Source organism: Numenius arquata, chromosome 8, assembly GCF_964106895.1.
Source record: "Numenius arquata chromosome 8, bNumArq3.hap1.1, whole genome shotgun sequence".
Classification (NCBI taxonomy): Eukaryota; Metazoa; Chordata; class Aves; order Charadriiformes; family Scolopacidae; genus Numenius; species Numenius arquata.
The window spans coordinates 54,175,253-54,192,003 of NC_133583.1; the positions used below are offsets into that span (position 1 = coordinate 54,175,253).

At 36.0% G+C, this 16,751-nt stretch overlaps 1 protein-coding gene across 1 annotated transcript in view; it reads right to left on the minus strand.

The window, feature by feature from the left end:
• AGBL4 (AGBL carboxypeptidase 4) overlaps nucleotides 1–16,751 on the minus strand; it is a 948,845-nt gene that overhangs the window by 675,138 nt on the left and 256,956 nt on the right. The gene's annotated exons all lie outside the window — the stretch shown is intronic.

Consider the following 16,751-nt stretch of genomic DNA (forward strand, 5'->3'; position numbering starts at 1 on the left):
AAGTCCCAAAGGCTTTATATTCTAAAGTCTTTCCTCTAAAAGACTTTTCCAATTTATTTTCAAAATAGAAATCAGCAGGACAAAGGACTAAAGGGTCCCCATGGAATGAAAGTGTGGGAATGATCTTCTCTTTCTCTCTACTCAGATTTGTTTAACTACAAAATTGTAAAACATTTGGCCACAATGGGGAAAAATCAACTTAGCTACCATCTTGTTGTCCATGACCTCGTGGTCAGTATAAAACAAGAAAAAATGAATCAATACTTTTAGCTAACTACATTCAAATACAAGAATGACAGGATTTTTATCAAACTAGAACATATAATCAAATATCTGAATCACAGCTGATTCTTAAGTCATCTACGTTAGTGCCAAAACAACTTATTACTTTTGACAGCAAAGACAAAGTTGCAGAACCAGAGGGAGGCCCAGGGTTCTCCATTTGCAGCTGGGGACCTATCATCTCAGCAAGGTCCCATGGGGGCCTCCCATGGGGCAAGAGACTCCCGAAGCAGCCCATGCCTCACCTGCAGGCTAACATCACTGCCCCTCTCCTCTCCTCTCACAGGGCTTGGTACATGGGTAAACCTTGCAATACTCAACCCACAGAATATGATGTTTCAGGGACAAGAAAGCTGAGAGGTTTCCATACTACCAGTACTAGCAGAAGGGCTTGTGTTGACCAGTAAACAAGGGCCCAAAAACTAAATCTTCCCTCAAGAAAAAAAAAAAAAAAATCACTAAAGGTTTCAAGTTTTACTCAAATACTTTTTAAACTATTTCTTGCATAAGTACAATCACATAGAGTGGGAAAACTTACTGCAATTGTCAACAACCAAAATTCAGTATACCCTACATGAAATCACGTTTGAATAGGTGGATGTTCTCGGATGTACTCAGTGGTCTGGGATCGATTTCATTAGGATTATTCATGTAAGAACTTCAAAGTGTGATCACTTGTTTGGGAGTACAAAATAGTGACTATTTTATACCTTCAGGTTAAGTAAAGAACAAACAAGAACTATATTTTCTGATTAAACACCATATGCAACCCTGATAATAAAGATCTAGGAAATAAAAAGATCACTATAACATACTGATTAGACTTCATCGTTAAAAATTACTTTTGCATAAAATAAGACACATGTAAACATTAGTTTTCTGATGAATACCATGATGAAACTGATACAGCTTTGCCATTTTCAAACATTTATTGTTTGCTCTGCACAAAGAAATTCTAGTGAGCTTGTAAGTTACTGAATCACCTGATCCAGCAGTGTAAAATCAAGTAGGCAATCTTTTGGAGAAATGTTGCGCCTCCAATCAAAGCCATCAGAGTAGAACAGCAGGAGCATTTTATTTACAGGTTTAGACATTTATGAATAACTCTCAGTTATGTGACTGATGCTCAGTGTCACTCATGAATGATATTAAGAAACCTCTTAATACACTAGTTTTAAAAGTCAAATGCTCAAGGAGTATATTTGTAGTGGCAGTTTTACTAGTAACAGAACAAATTGTGCAATTTGTAAAATTTTTGGCAAAATGTTTCTTTCAAACAGTAATATATAGACACAATCTGAATATAATTTGTTTTTAATTTACAGCTGCAATAGGAAGCCATATATGAAGTTTATTAATCTCTGCCATATTTCTATGAGTTCCAAAGGTAGACTTTACTATTGCAAACATATGGCACAACTGTAGAATAAAAGCAACTGTAAGATTCAAACTCTCATCTTTGTACATACTAGCAGTACCCAAAAAACTTGGAAAAGAAGAAAAAATAACACACACAAAAAAAGTCACATTTAAAACATGAAAACATCTATAGCACATGCTAAACCTTTAAACATAATAGATAATTACATAGCATTTGAATGCTGATTATTAATTGATTATTAATTTGGATTCTTTGCTATGCATGAAGCTAAAAATGCCTCTGGCATTAAAACCAGAGCTAAACCCAAGCAAATAGACGTTCTGCAAAAATAATAATGTTTTTGTTTGATTACAATAGCAGAGGGAGAAGGAAAGGCACAGAGAGAATGACCATATCTACACCTAGCCCTCAATAAGAAATAAGGAGCCAATAGCTACTCCAGCACTGCAGATGCTGAGATCTCAGGACCTATGATGCTCCTAATGGAAACCTGCTCCCAAGGACCTGTGAGCTCTGCAGCAGGGGAACCTGAGCACAGTCACAGCCAGGGCAAGATAGCAACTGCTGTTTCTGCCCATAGAGCAACTGAGGCTGTCAGGAACCTGTCTTGCAACAAGATCTTAAACATTTTTCCTAAAATATTTCTTATTCTGGTCTGAAAGACCCATACAAGAATAAATAATACCCATTCATTCAGCTGGTCAGCCAGAAGACGCGAGTCAAAATTCAGTTGCTGTTCCCCATTCTAGGCCTATAGACCTTCTGACTTGAAATGTCTTCCTGACTCATTAAGTCACATTTACAGTCATTAAAGGAAATGACTGGAAGTCATCACATTATCTACATCATTTTATAATTGTGTCAAACAAAAAATTTCCCATGTTATTGGAGGGCTGTTTCAAAACCTCTCTCCTCCAGTATTCAGAAACCTCCTAATTTCCAGTCTAAATTCACTCATTGACAGTGTTAGCCATTTGTTTTTAGTTTAATGCCAATCTTCTCTCTTGGACATCAATCCTACAATGTATTTATAGAGTAAATTTTACCCTTTCTCAGACTTCACTTTACCGGAATAAACAAAGCTATTCTGGTATGATTGTTCTTTTCTTCCCTGACCTTCTCTGCACCTGTGTCAAGGGTAGTCATCTTTTATGAAAATAGATGCTAAAAAAGGTACACAGTACTCCACAGAGTATCCTTTGTTTTTAATGAATACAGAGTATACCCCAGTTCAGCCCGGAGAATGACTTTTTCAGTAGTCAGACCAGAAATACAAGGCATGCATGGACAAATTTACGTTCTTTATATGAGTAATTCCAAGCCAATAATCTACTTCCTTCAATGGGTATAGCATATAATAGTTCCAAAGAATAAAACAGCCATCTGAACCACAAACTAAGAAGTGTATAGGTGTACATAATAAGAATAATAAGATTTTATTTATTTGTATAAAATAAAAAAGGGCCTATGATACTTCATTCCTTCTAACCTGGCCTCAGTACTAATTTAAAGGACAGCTCTGTCTAATAACCTAAGCAAACTGAGGTGGCAGCTACTGAAGAGTAGAAATATATTTAAACTAGGTCTTGAATTGCCAAAATTTTACTTCCAGCAGACAGTAGTGAATCCAGTTAATGCTGGACCGCAGGCGAAATATATTCTTAGAAATACAATAGAAAATGCCTCAACAGATCAAAGACAATAACCTTTTGAATCTCCTCACTTTCATTCCCATACAAGCATAAAAGTACCCTGCACACTGTTTCCTTTCTTTTTTTTTGCATTAAATCTGCCTTTATAATACATCTTGACTATTTTTCATATGTTGGAGATGAGTCATGTCACACTCCAGTCACCACTAAAATCCTACTTCTTGTACCTACGTGTGTATCAACATATGCTCAGGTTATTAGAGACTTCAAGTACAAATAAAAGAAAAATACTATAAGGCACTCTAGCTTTGTCCATTAACTACTGGTCAGATAATCAATGCCTAAAATATACTGAAAGCATTAATTATTTAAAGGAGTAATGAAGACAGTTCTGTTTATGCATTCCCTTTTAACAGTAAGAAAATAGTTGTCTGAAAATCTCATGGCTCATCTCAGGGCTCCTACATGTTCCTTTCCCATAGATTTTTTGCTGTTTGAAATTAATTCTAATTTTAGGGAGACACTGAAACTCAAGACAAGATAAAATGTTAAGAACCATGCATACCTTCTTTTTCAGTCCTTTCAAGTGCATATGTTATTGCCCACACACATCTAGCATATAATTGTTGGCAGTGATGGTTTTTGGCTGGCACATCCTTTAGTGGTTGAAGGTTTCTGTATTGCTAAAATGAAATGGTATGACTGCCTCAGAAAGAGACAGAATAGGGGGGTGGGAAAAGTTCATATTGACATACTGCACTTTCCCAATTAAGTTAAATATCACCACACTCGGAAAATGCTTTGCTGAGAGATTTGGTCTCTACCTTTCCTATAAGATTTTGGCAGGTTTTTTGGCATTTAGCAGTTAAATTTACCAAACTGTAGACAAGGATAAGGGACAAAAATGACTCCATTTTATTTCTGTCTGGCAAACTCACATTTGCCCAACGGCAAATCTCTCAGATGAATATTTTTAAAGCTAGAGTGGCTCATCCAAATTATCTGGGTTTAGCTGCTGTGGATGCTTGGTATTGTCTGGTAATTAGAGGGCAGCAACTGCACGTTAGGCACCTGAAAGAGCAAAAGATATAGGCCATACAGAAGCCACTTCTGTTTCTCATCATTTACAGGCTTCAGGTCCTTTGATTAGACAAAGGATAGATAAAACTTGGACAGTGTCTGCAAATTTCCACGTCGTCCTGCCAATTCGCCTGAAGCCTAATCTGGAAAGACTGCTTTAAGATGTCAGAGAGAAGTTCATCCTCATGCTCAGAGAGGCTGCCAAAAAGAATGTAATTGTGACAGGTTTTGTTTTTTGTTGTTGTTTTTTTGAATGTGAATACCATCAGTTCCTTTCACACAGACTCCCAAACAACCATCAGATGATAATGAATTTCTGTCAATACAGACCCGAGCCAAATTTGAACTGGCAAGCTACAAATGAAAGACTATGTATCTGTTACCTATCACCTGGACTATCCATTCCTTCTTACTCACACTTATTCTTAATTTACAAATAAACTGTCACTCAAAGTCAAAGACTAAAATTAGTTGAGGGAAGAAAAAAAAAAGGAACAGTGTTTAAATACATACTTCACGCTCTGATTTTAGGGTAGCAATAAATAGTGAAGCCATGAAACGAGGAGGAAATACATTGGGTACACTATTACGACAGCTACAAGTGCTTTCTGTGAAGTGTCAAGGACAATTCAATATTCAGCCATGACTTTTCGTCCACCATTGAAGGGGGACGCTGGAGAAGAGCTTATACTTGTTTTACATAAAGGTGTTTCCCAGAGTCCCCCCTATTTCAAACATGTCACAGCCATGACCCCTCACCACTGTAAGCTCACGAAAACGGTTGTAATAACCAAAATGATTCCAGAACTAGGTATCACGGCAGACAATTTGATACCCACTGTGTTTTCAACCATCCCTTGTAAGGTGGTCCATTAGACTTATCAATGGGGGATGACACAAAGGTGATGTCAGTTACATGGTATTTTGTTCAAACACACACTGCAGGAAATGAAACTAGGACTAATGGGTTAATTTGTTTCGTCTTTAGTGGACTGAATCCTTCTACAGGCTGCTGTTTTTTTTCATGCATTCTGAGATTCAAAGTACCTCTACACAGTCACCACTAGGAAATAACTGAAACTTAAATGCTCACTGATTTTGCAAAACACTTTCCATTTCACAGATAGACTGTATACACTGTATTTTAAAACTGTATCATCTATTAAGGAGTGAATCAGTTTTCAACGTACACTAAGTGTCTGGGGATTTGTTTTGTGCATCAATGAAAAAACTGTTGAGAATGAAAGACCGAGAAATAACTGGATATAGGAATGGCTCTAGGGCTGACAGAGACATCGCAACATCAAATGAATGGGAGCCTTGGAAGCATACCTATTCAAAAACAGCCACAAAGCGTGTTCTTGGATGAAGTTAACTGAAACAATAGTATGCAAAAGGAAACTCTCTCAAATAAAAAGAGAGTCCCCTAGACGTGGTTTTCTAAGCAGCAAAGCCACCCCATTGGCAGACATGTTCAAAATCAGTATGTTCTTGCAAATGAAACTCGTCTTCCACAATGCCATAAAACCTGGTATAATCACAGCCCAATTAAAATCTTCATGCCAGTAGACAGAATGAAATGAAGGAATAGATGTGGCTAAGCAAATTTAAAAGACATGTGAATGGCATTTTTAAATGTAAAGAAAAGTTCTTTGTCTACATGGGGAAGCTGTATGTGTTAGTCTTACAGACCAAGATGTGAAATAACAGCACGAGTGTTTGTTTACCTCGTGTACCTGTGTTTTCTGGCTCCAGCTCTAAGTGGGAAGCTTCCAACCCACTCCTAGCAGAACAGAGTCCATACTGTTTGATTTAAATGGAAAGAGTTCTTAACTTGAACTCTCTTGACTTTATCATTAGGATATTTTCCTGCTGGGTGACTCAATCTCTGCCTCCAGTCGATCAGGCGTGTAGTTATAATTGACCCTCTTGCTATGTCCTCCCACCTGTAGCACTGAATCTGCTGAAACAACCCTGGGTCTACCTGGGGTTCTGGAAACCTGAACCCGGTGACAGCAACACACTGGGATACATGCAGCCCACGTGACAAGGTTGAACAGTGTTAAAATGTTTCAAGTACTGAAAAAACCTTACAAAAATAAAATAAAAAATTAACCGACCCCAACCTACCTATGCTTTAGTGACATAGAAAAAAAGGGAACAATTAATAATTCATTTTAATCATTAAACTAAATGTCAAATAAATATCTGGAGTTTGGTTTTAATGCACATATGCTGTGACTATGTACTGTGGTTTTCAAAAACCCTGTCAGTGTGTTTCTTATTTAACAGCAGCAGAAGACCCATCTATAGTGGAGACCTTTGTTTCTCTGTTACCTACAGCCCTGTGGTTACTGAGAATAAGGGCTATTAAATGTGTGGTTTACAAAACATTAGTATTTCATATTCCTCTACGTTAATTACTAATGGAATGCAATTAACTGATTATCTCGTAAACAGTGATACCGGATATAATGAGTCTGATTCTTTTCTCTCTCTCACTGTGGCATAAATTAACAGTAACTTCATTAATGCCAATAACATTATATTGTATAAAAAAGATGAATGGATGAAAATAGAGAAGAGTTAGGACAATCTAATATCAGGGCAACACATTAGAACAATATATCAAGCCAAGGAATAACAGAAAAAAATATTTTATTGGACTAATACGTTTTAAAAACACTGTTATAAAAATGTGTTCAAAACTGTATTTATTACTTTTCTAAAAGCCTTACAAAATGCAAGACCAGCCAGAAATGCTGTTTAGTGAATGCTACCTAATGTCTTGGCAATCCACTGCTGAAAGGTAGCAGTGAGAACAGAATTCGGCGTTTCAAATTTCTCTTTACTGGATTAGCTTTTTCCCCTCATATTAATTTAAAATTTCACCTTAATTTGTCTCTCTAAGCTGTGAGTGCATTTGATTTTTGAATGTAAATACTTGTATGTTTTTTTAAAAATCTGGTTTAAAGCTTTTAAGAAGGTAACACCTAGTCTTAAAAATGTCATATATCTGGAAAAAAAATAATTTAAGTTTTCCTTACAATTAACAAGGTTTGTGTGAGTTTGGAGGTCACAGGTGAAATGTTTAATTCCTATGACTGCTGTCTAGTATTTTCCTAAAACAAAGACCAGTGCCACAACCTCCTGATAGTGGGCTTTTAAGCACAGCCTCCAAAGGCCATCATCTTAAATGTGATAGAAATTAAGAAATTTACAAACATTTATTTGAGGCTGCAGTTTGGCACATAGATAGTTAAAGACTCCATGTGTTAATAAATTGTCAGTGATTCAGAAGATCTCTATTTATCAAGATCCAAACTGTACAGTCTGGTTGGAGGAGAATAAGAGTGGGTAAGAACAAGAAATACCATCCCCCTCTGGATACACACCACTGATTCTTTTGCACCTACCAAGTAGAAGGACTTGACAAGATATATTTGTTTTTCAGTTAATATTCATAAAAGGTGTGAATAGAATTCAGAACTTTTTAGTACAAAGCAAATCCAAACAAAAGGAATACTCAAATTAAAACTCTTTCATTTTTTCAAGACACAGCAGCCTTTTCTAAGCTTTATTAGAAAATTATCATGCCAGCTGTCTCTTTTCCCTGACTGTTATTCACACAATATGCCTCTCTCTTGTTTCTTTTCAGCTTTGTACATGTATAATAATGAGTTTTCTAGAATGGAAAACCCAGTGGAATATTAAAATTGCAAAGAGCAGCTCTTCGAGTTAATTTCACCAAAGTGCATCACAACATAATACAATGTAGTAAGAATGAATTTCTAATAGGAATTCATTCATGGAAAAATTAATTAAAGAAAATGTTATTGCTAATATAGCTTTTCATATATGTACTGTTATGTATTGACAATAATAAAAGCTAAACATTTAAAAAACCAAACTGCTCATGACATACTTCCTGGCCTTTATCACGAACAATATCTTTCCACAATAACATAGCAAATAGTGACTTAAGAAATGTACACTTATTATGATCTTATTGAAATACAAAGCATAGGGAAGCCCACTCCCCACAGTTATATTTTACAAAATGATAAAATTAAATAATCTGCTCTACCATCATCAAAATGAAAGATTCTAGAACAATCAAGCTTTTCATAATGATATTTACTAAAAAAAGGTATTTTTGGAATACAGTGGAATTTCCTAATGAACAAAAAGGAGACAATGTCAGCAGATAAGATTGGGATATCACATATAAAGGATGATAAAACCTCGAGGAGTAAAGTAATAGAGGTAAGATGAAATTCAATGCGGAGAAGGCTATTCAGCTAGAGAACTAATAAGAAATTATACTATAAACCAGAATTACAGCAAACTGAAAAGGGGAGAAAGAAAAAAGACACATAGAGTAATACGGATAAACTTCCAAAAATGACAAATATCATCATAGGTAGGATACATCAATCAGTACTTTCCCAGAGGAGATTAAGAAAATACTCACATAAAGTGAGTGCATAAAGCACTGATAAGGCCCTATCTGGATTTCTATGTACAAAAGTGAATTGGAAAACAAGCAGAGAATTATATTACAATAATTAGGAAGGGGCTTACTACCAAATAAAAGGAACCTGCATGAATTGCCTTGTTTAGAAAAGTCAAAAAAAAAAAGCCTGCAGATAAAAATATTTGTTCAAGGGAGAAAAATCAAGCTAAAAGTCAGTGCTGGAACAAAAAAAAATAGCCATGAACAAAATAAAAAGAAACTGGTCACAAAAAAAAATTTAGCCCAGAGATTAGAAGGCTTCTAACCTTCAGAGAATTAAAGCACAGAAACAGCATCCCAAGGTAGGGGGGAAAAAAAAAAAAAAGCACCTACTTTTAATCTGGAATGTGGTAGATTGTGACAAGATTATGTGAAATAATTGCCTGTGAAAGAAGAGGACCAGGCAATATGTTTCAGGAGATTCCTTCCAGTCCCAAGCTCTTAAATTCATATTCAACTATGCAAATTGTGCTCACTCTACGTCAAACAGCATACATACACCTCTTTCTCATAAAGATAAATGTTTTCCTGTTTTTCTGTGGTTTTTTTTTTCCTGCATGTTTCAGTTATAACCTTGAATGCTTTTTTACTTTTTTTTTTTCCTAGTAGGCTCAAACTTGCCTTAAATATTTGTTCATGAAACCACATTTAGACATCTGGCTTCTTGTCCTAGGTACTCACTGCTCCTATTACACACCACTTCTGTAACAGGACAACTAGAAGCAATCCCAAAACAAAGTAGCCTTTACCTTGGTAGTAAGATATTCATCATGGAAAACGCAAGTTTTAACGTCCTTAAGAAAGGGGAAAGCAAACTTGAGACCTTACATACTACATGAAAACTCTTGATACATCCCACATGAATATATCTAACAACGCATAAAAAAAGAAAACAGCTTTTAATAGGAGTTAGCTCAGAGGAGATAGAAGGCATGAGATATCTAGAGATGGCTACGAACTGTGGAAGCTGAGCAGGTGAGAACAGCTCCCCATTGTCCTGAGCAAAGTGGCAAAAAGAGCAGGTGGGGAGGAAAAGATTTAAGTCCCTCAGCTATGCTCAGAATTTCTACCGATCCCAGACAACTGCCTGTGAATCTCTGACTAGAGGCTCCCTGAACGGCATGCATGCTATTTTATAGCCTTCGCTGAATTGCCTCAGCATCCTCATAGACTATCTATGTCACGTAAGCACATCACCAAACACTCTGGATTCTACCTTAGAGGCTTTTTCTGGATACAGATACCGAGATTTAACTTTCTGGAGATTTTAAACACAAGTTTCAAATGTTTAGCCACATGCAGGAAAGCAAGTAATGAACAGACAGTGATCATAAGAGGATAACTGCTATGATCACAGAGAGACTGGCTGATAAACCAGTTGCTGCCAAACTGCTTCTCTTCCCTCTACCCTGCCTGCCTTTTCTTTTTAAAGTATGTAAAGTGCTGTTCAGTATATCTGATAAATAGAAAAGAAAGTCAAATAATGGATAATTTTCCTGGAATATGTTACAGATTGCTATTCATTCATATGTCAGCTTTATTTAAATCTGTGAGAAGTGAAAGTGATCTGAAAAGACTCACTGTGCACAAAGTTACGTATTTAAAAGCAAGTTTATAAATCTGCATTTTAGCCCTTTGAAGCTTTTAGCAGTGTTTACTTTTATTTCAAGGCCTATAGAAATATTCTTTTTTTGTATCCTGTAAACATTAAAATTGCAGCTCCCTTGGGATGAATCACTTGTGCTCTGAGTTGACTTTTTATCAATCATGTTAATTTGGAAATAAGCTATTGGTTTGACTTTTTATTCATCATAGTCAAAAGTGGATTGTGTTAGTCCTGTCCCATTTGCCCTTAATTAACAACCATTGAATCCTCATATTAATTAGCAGAGCTGTTAGATATTTTACATCACTCTTCACTACAGTGGATAATTAAAAGTCCCGTTAACAAAACTCTGGTATTCATAATTTCTATAAACCTATTATGAAACAATAAACCTGATTACACTATAGCTTTTTACATGCTTGTTTATTGATATGATACTGCCTTAATTTAAAAATAATTCACAGCCTTATAAAGGTTTTTGAAGCAGTGGCTTTAGTTTAATTCATTTAGTACATGAAACTTCTGAGATGACTGACTTAAATACTTCCTAAAACAGCCCAAGAAATAATTGGCACTATTGGAATTGAGCAACATTTGGTGCATGTACTGGTTTCAGTTTTGGGCATCGGGTTTTTTTGTACATTTACAAAACCACAAACCTTCATTTTTATTTGTAACACAGAACTAGAGACTGATTGATTCCTGCTTGTGCACAGGAGGTGCGATCCAGAAGACAGCAACATTAAATGACAGCTACAGCTTAATTGGCATCATCCGAGGGAAGCTGTCCTGCTGAAGCACTGAACCATCATTTCCCTAAGGCACCTTGGCCTTGCCACATCCCCAGTCAGCATCACTTTTGCATTTTCAGATCAAGTGCCTCAGGGCCCTTTGAAACCATGAAGTCCAATGCCTTAAAACTTTTTGTCACTGTCTTTGATGAAAATGAAGTAGAGATTTATGTTCATAAAAGTTTGGACAGGTGACAATTGTCAAGGATGTTCAGCCGACAGTGATAAGGTATTAAAAACTGACTTAATCCTGCTTACGTTGTACCTACGATATATCTTCTGAGGATTAACCGTAAAGTCATAGGGTTATTCATGAAAATCCAATTAATGCAACTTGATCCATTTCAAAACTCTACAAGATAGGCTAAAAAGTGGTCAAATTATAATTTGTAGGGGAATCTACAGTTCCTGAGTTACAAGGGGACAATAAATCATAAATGCAACCCCTTGGACACGGGATACCAAATTATTTTCAGATACTTGCACCAAACCTTTCTTCAAGGGTAGAGTTTATCTCTATCTGCTTCCCTAATAGTACTTCCCTTGGTTTTAACTGTTTTTTTATAAAATCTTGGTCATTGATTTCAAGGGTCTCCAATATCTTCTGTGAAATTTGGTGTTACATCAGGTTTTGAAAGCCAATTGTGTTAAATATTGCTATCTCAAATTAGTGCAGCAACTGAGTACTCACAACCCACAAAGACGTTAGTTCCTTTTCTGTTATGTGTTTTCATCCTGGGTTACACAGACTCTAATCACCAATTAATATTTCTTTTTGAGACAATTTCAAAATATGGAGGCAAAAGCCCCAAGACTTTGAAACCTTCTGTGTGAAATAAGCAACTACTTCTTTGATTTTATAGTAAAATACAATATTTCATGCCAGCCCTGGAAAAAAAAATATAAATCTAGAATGACATTCAAGAAGTCATCACAGCTTCCTCACCAAAGAAATTCAAGTTTAAAGTTAAATCTAATTCTGCAACCCTGTTTAATTAAGCAATCTTTAGCTCTTTTCACTGAGGATTTGTTATTCCCTGCTGCATTCTCACTAGGACTGGTTAGATTTGCTGAGTTTAATTTTTATCACAGTTCTCTGGCTTTCTACCTCTGTCATGTACTCCCAGGCAAAAACCACCTGTTAAAAAGCCCTACAAGCTTTCATTTGTAATAAGAGGTTAAAAATTAGAGAAAGCAGCAGAAATGTATGCCAACTCTGACATTCCCTCAGGAAACGTTGCAAGTTAGGGAAATTTTTCAATATTATGAACTAAAGGCTTGGGCTGTCATTTCTGTGGGAACTGCTGATATTCTGCTGCTATGACTTTTGTGCAAATGAAACTCTGTGTGGGTGAGAACTGTATTTAAGTACAGTGGCTGTGAATTTATAAAATGCAGACAAGATGTTCTGCTGCAATTTAACAATTCAGTAAGAATTTGCAATTGCATACAAACAGGAAAGATACCTGAAAGCCAGTTTATCAATATGCAGGTGAAAGACAGTGAAAGGAGTATCTCCCACCAACAACCTCTCTTCTCCACTCATTCTTTCAACTAAATGTATACTCATGTCACAAAATACTGCTCAGGATTACGCTAATGTAAGTCAGATAATATAAGAAACAATATCTACTTAATATATCAACATCTTGAAATGATGTATGCCTCTTGAGTTGTGGTTTGTAGAAAAAAGATACATCTATACTATATTCTGATTTTATAATTGATTGATCTTACATATGAAATTCAAGATGGTGACTCACTTTCCAGTACATTTTCAACACAATACAATATTGATTCTGTGAAATAACTTCCTAAAGCTACACAGAGTTTCTAACACCCAGGTATTTTGATCCTCTCCATCACTCATATTTTGTAATCCTTTGGAAGTAGCTATGGGCATAAACAAAATGCCCAGGAAAGTATTTTTTGTATTCTTTAAAATCTACCTAATATTTTTTACAAACCTCTATTTTGAAGGATTTTTAAATAATTAATATACCAAACTTCTGATTTAAAAATAGTGCAGAAGTATTTTAACCATTTTTCTAATGGAAGAATAAAAGCACACTTCTCATTATTGACTTTTTAAAAAGTTTGTAATCCCTGTACTTCAACAGCAGCTGAGAGGAATAGGAATCTTGGCAACATAAGTATAGCTGATTTGCAGGTATGCATTTTAATGGTGAATCAAAAATCTTTTTTTAACTGCATAAGCAATAAATATGCTAGTATCAATTACCTTACCATAGAAGGATTTTCCCTGCTTTTTGCTACTATTAGTGAAGAAAGATACTAGTCACAATGAGTAAGGTATAAGAACGCAGGTTTTGGAGTGTAGATTAATATAAATAATAATCCAGTGAAAAGAGGGAAAAGTCACACCTTATTTTATACTCTAAGCATGAATATTTAGACTCGATTTCACTATTGCTATATTTAAAATACCTTCCCTTTAATCAGCACACCACACTGACACATGCTAGTGGTGGATACGACCCTTTATCTACAGCAACACTTCATTCATAAGTGAAATACAGCCCCTTCGGATGCAAGACACTATCAGGCATTTCATAGAAACAACATGACATGACAGTACTTCAGAAGAGGAAGTGAAGAAGATAATTAATTGGAACTTTGAGGCAAATTTTTGGAATAATATAATTAGCTGGCTTGGAACACAGCCAGAACAATAGGACTAAATAACTCTTACTTGTGAGAAACAAACATTGAGATATTTAAGTGAAAAAGGTTGTACACATCTCTGACTTTCCAGGAAACAATGCAAGATGCCATTGACCTAAGCATCAAGTATACCTGAAAATAAATTGCAGTAGTTATGCTTGTGTTTGTACAGAACAACTAAATTCTCACTCTATTAAAATAAACGTCTTCTTTTTATTAGATTTGATGAAATCACTAATGATTTCTTTAAGACTAAAAAATACAACCATTTTATCGGAAAAAAACAGTCACAGATTGGCAAGTCTTAGATCACCTGAACTGACCCCCCTGCTCATTCTCTTTGAATCAAGATGAGTAGTAGGACTATCAGTCAAAGTCCATGATTGATACACTTTCCCCCCTTCAGCTATTTTAACTGTTCTATAGAACATAATTTAAGGCATTCATTTTTATTAAATACACTACAATAAAGATAATCAGAGCAACATCCCATGCTGTGATAAAGTAATAAACAGTGCAAAGAAATTAAAACAATAATTGAGAAACCTGGAGAGCTATAATGACTTTTTATTAGAGATGCTATGGACTGTATGCCAACAAGGTTGCAAACTGAAGTTGAGTCTCTCACCCTGTACATGTACACTGTCATTCATCCTGTCAAGCTCATTCTCCTTTGTGACCTTGTAGATACTCATTAAATGAAAAGGTCTTAAGTGAGAAGGAGATGGCGAAGGGAAGACAAGAAAATATAAACTACTTCAGTAAGCATGCTGAAAATTTTAAACTGTGCTAAGGAGATCTGCCATCTGGGATGTTGGAATGCAAAGAAGAGGAGCATTTGGAGTTCTGAATATGAATCTGGTATGGTGCATATTGTTTCTACTTCTATGGATTTGCCACTCTTCTTCAGGCCAGTGTAATCTATTTCACAAATTCATAAGGCAAGGGTCAGGAATTGTCAACCAAGCCTCTTACAGACTATTTTCTGCAATTTGCTATTGAGCTATATAATTGCTATAGACTATGTCCCCTACGTAAAGGCAGGCTTTTCTGGCTCCTGAAAATAGTTCATTGCTTCACATACTTGAGAACAAACAAAACTTTCCTCAGCCTCCATATCAACAGTTTTTGCAGCAACGTCTTTCTGTCTAGCATGACAGATTAAATTAGATTCATTTTGTAGTAGATTAATGTAGATTAACTTTACCCCTCAGTCCGCCTGCACAGATACCCCCACCAGAAGTAGAACAGCACATAGCATACCCTGCATGGCTGTAGAGATTCACAACTGCCACACAATAGCAAGGCATTTTTGTGAGTAGGAGTAGATCCTTGCAGGTTATAGAAATGGTATTTTTATAATGACTGTAGAGGTGTGCATATGTAGATGAAAGGAAGAGAGAAGCCCAGCCAAGTCTCACTCATCTGGTGGCAGACAATTTCTTCATTCTGCACTTATTTTAAGGCAGTTTTTAAAAGCATCTGCACCTACGAAGAAATCCTCAGTGTGTATTTCAAGGAGACATTTAGATTCATAGTTTGACAGCAGAAAAGTGGGTAGAAATCTCTCCACCCAAAGAGTAGACGGCCTTTCAATAAATCTTTAGAAACAACCAACCCCCCCACCCTTGAAGAACTGCAGAAGAATTCTGCTCTGCATGGGGTTATCTATTAAACATATACTGTACCTAAAGCATGCCACTGAAAAACAACCAGTAAGCAACTACAAAGGGATTACCTGAAAACTGCTATTTCTGTATTTTGACTGAATAACTAGAGGAGTGCTTCCCCAAATAAGTATTCAGAGTCTGCCTTCCCTACCTCACATCCCCCCGCCCCCTAAAAAAAGTTTAATTTTTCTGTGTATTCTGTCTATAAACATCCATCCTTGTTATGACAGGTCCAGAAGAATTTGAGACTTCACTGTCACATCCCAACATCTGCCTCCACAGCTGACTCTGCATACACAGTGTACTGCCAGCTGTACGTCACAGCCACAACAACCTGGGTAGCCAGAATCAGCCCACCTTGCACATTCCATCCTGCTTTCTCCTAATGTAACTGACAGTTAAATTTAAAAGCTCAAAATACCAGTGTTGTTCTTCCTGTCTTGACCAGAACACATATTAATAAAGAACAAATTATTCTAGTTTTTGATCTAAAGCACGCTCTTTGAGAAACAAAGCATCACTGCATTATATCACAGAGGTTTATTTCCTGTGGTATTCAGCTCAGAATGTTCCTTCAAAAAATTTATAGCCACATTAAAGTGAGTCCTTGTGAGGAGAAGGAGACTGCCTGGGGGAACAAAGGTGAATATAGTTTCAGGCTATGTCAAGGCTACAGATTTCTGCCAGGATAGCTACAATGGTCTGGTTAAATCCCTGAAATATTACCTACTATGGGAAGAGTTCCCTAGCACATTCATAATCTAAATCTTACAGACCAGCATAAAGTGCAGCAACTCCATTGTAATGCTAATCCTGGGAAAGAGTTTCTACTATATGCATCTACTATATATGTAGATCTACACTAAACTAGAGACTGATTCATTGTATAAACTTCTGTGGACAAGTTATTCTTCACATTCATACTTTTTGTCTTCTAATTTTTAAATTTTGGCTGCTCTTTAACTCCATAAAATCCATTCTTCAAAGAAATTCAGTCAAATGATACCAGGCAGGTCAGAAATACTATGTCAGAAATGACATTGAAAGATATTCAGCAAACTTTAGATTAATGAATGCCTAACTTGCCA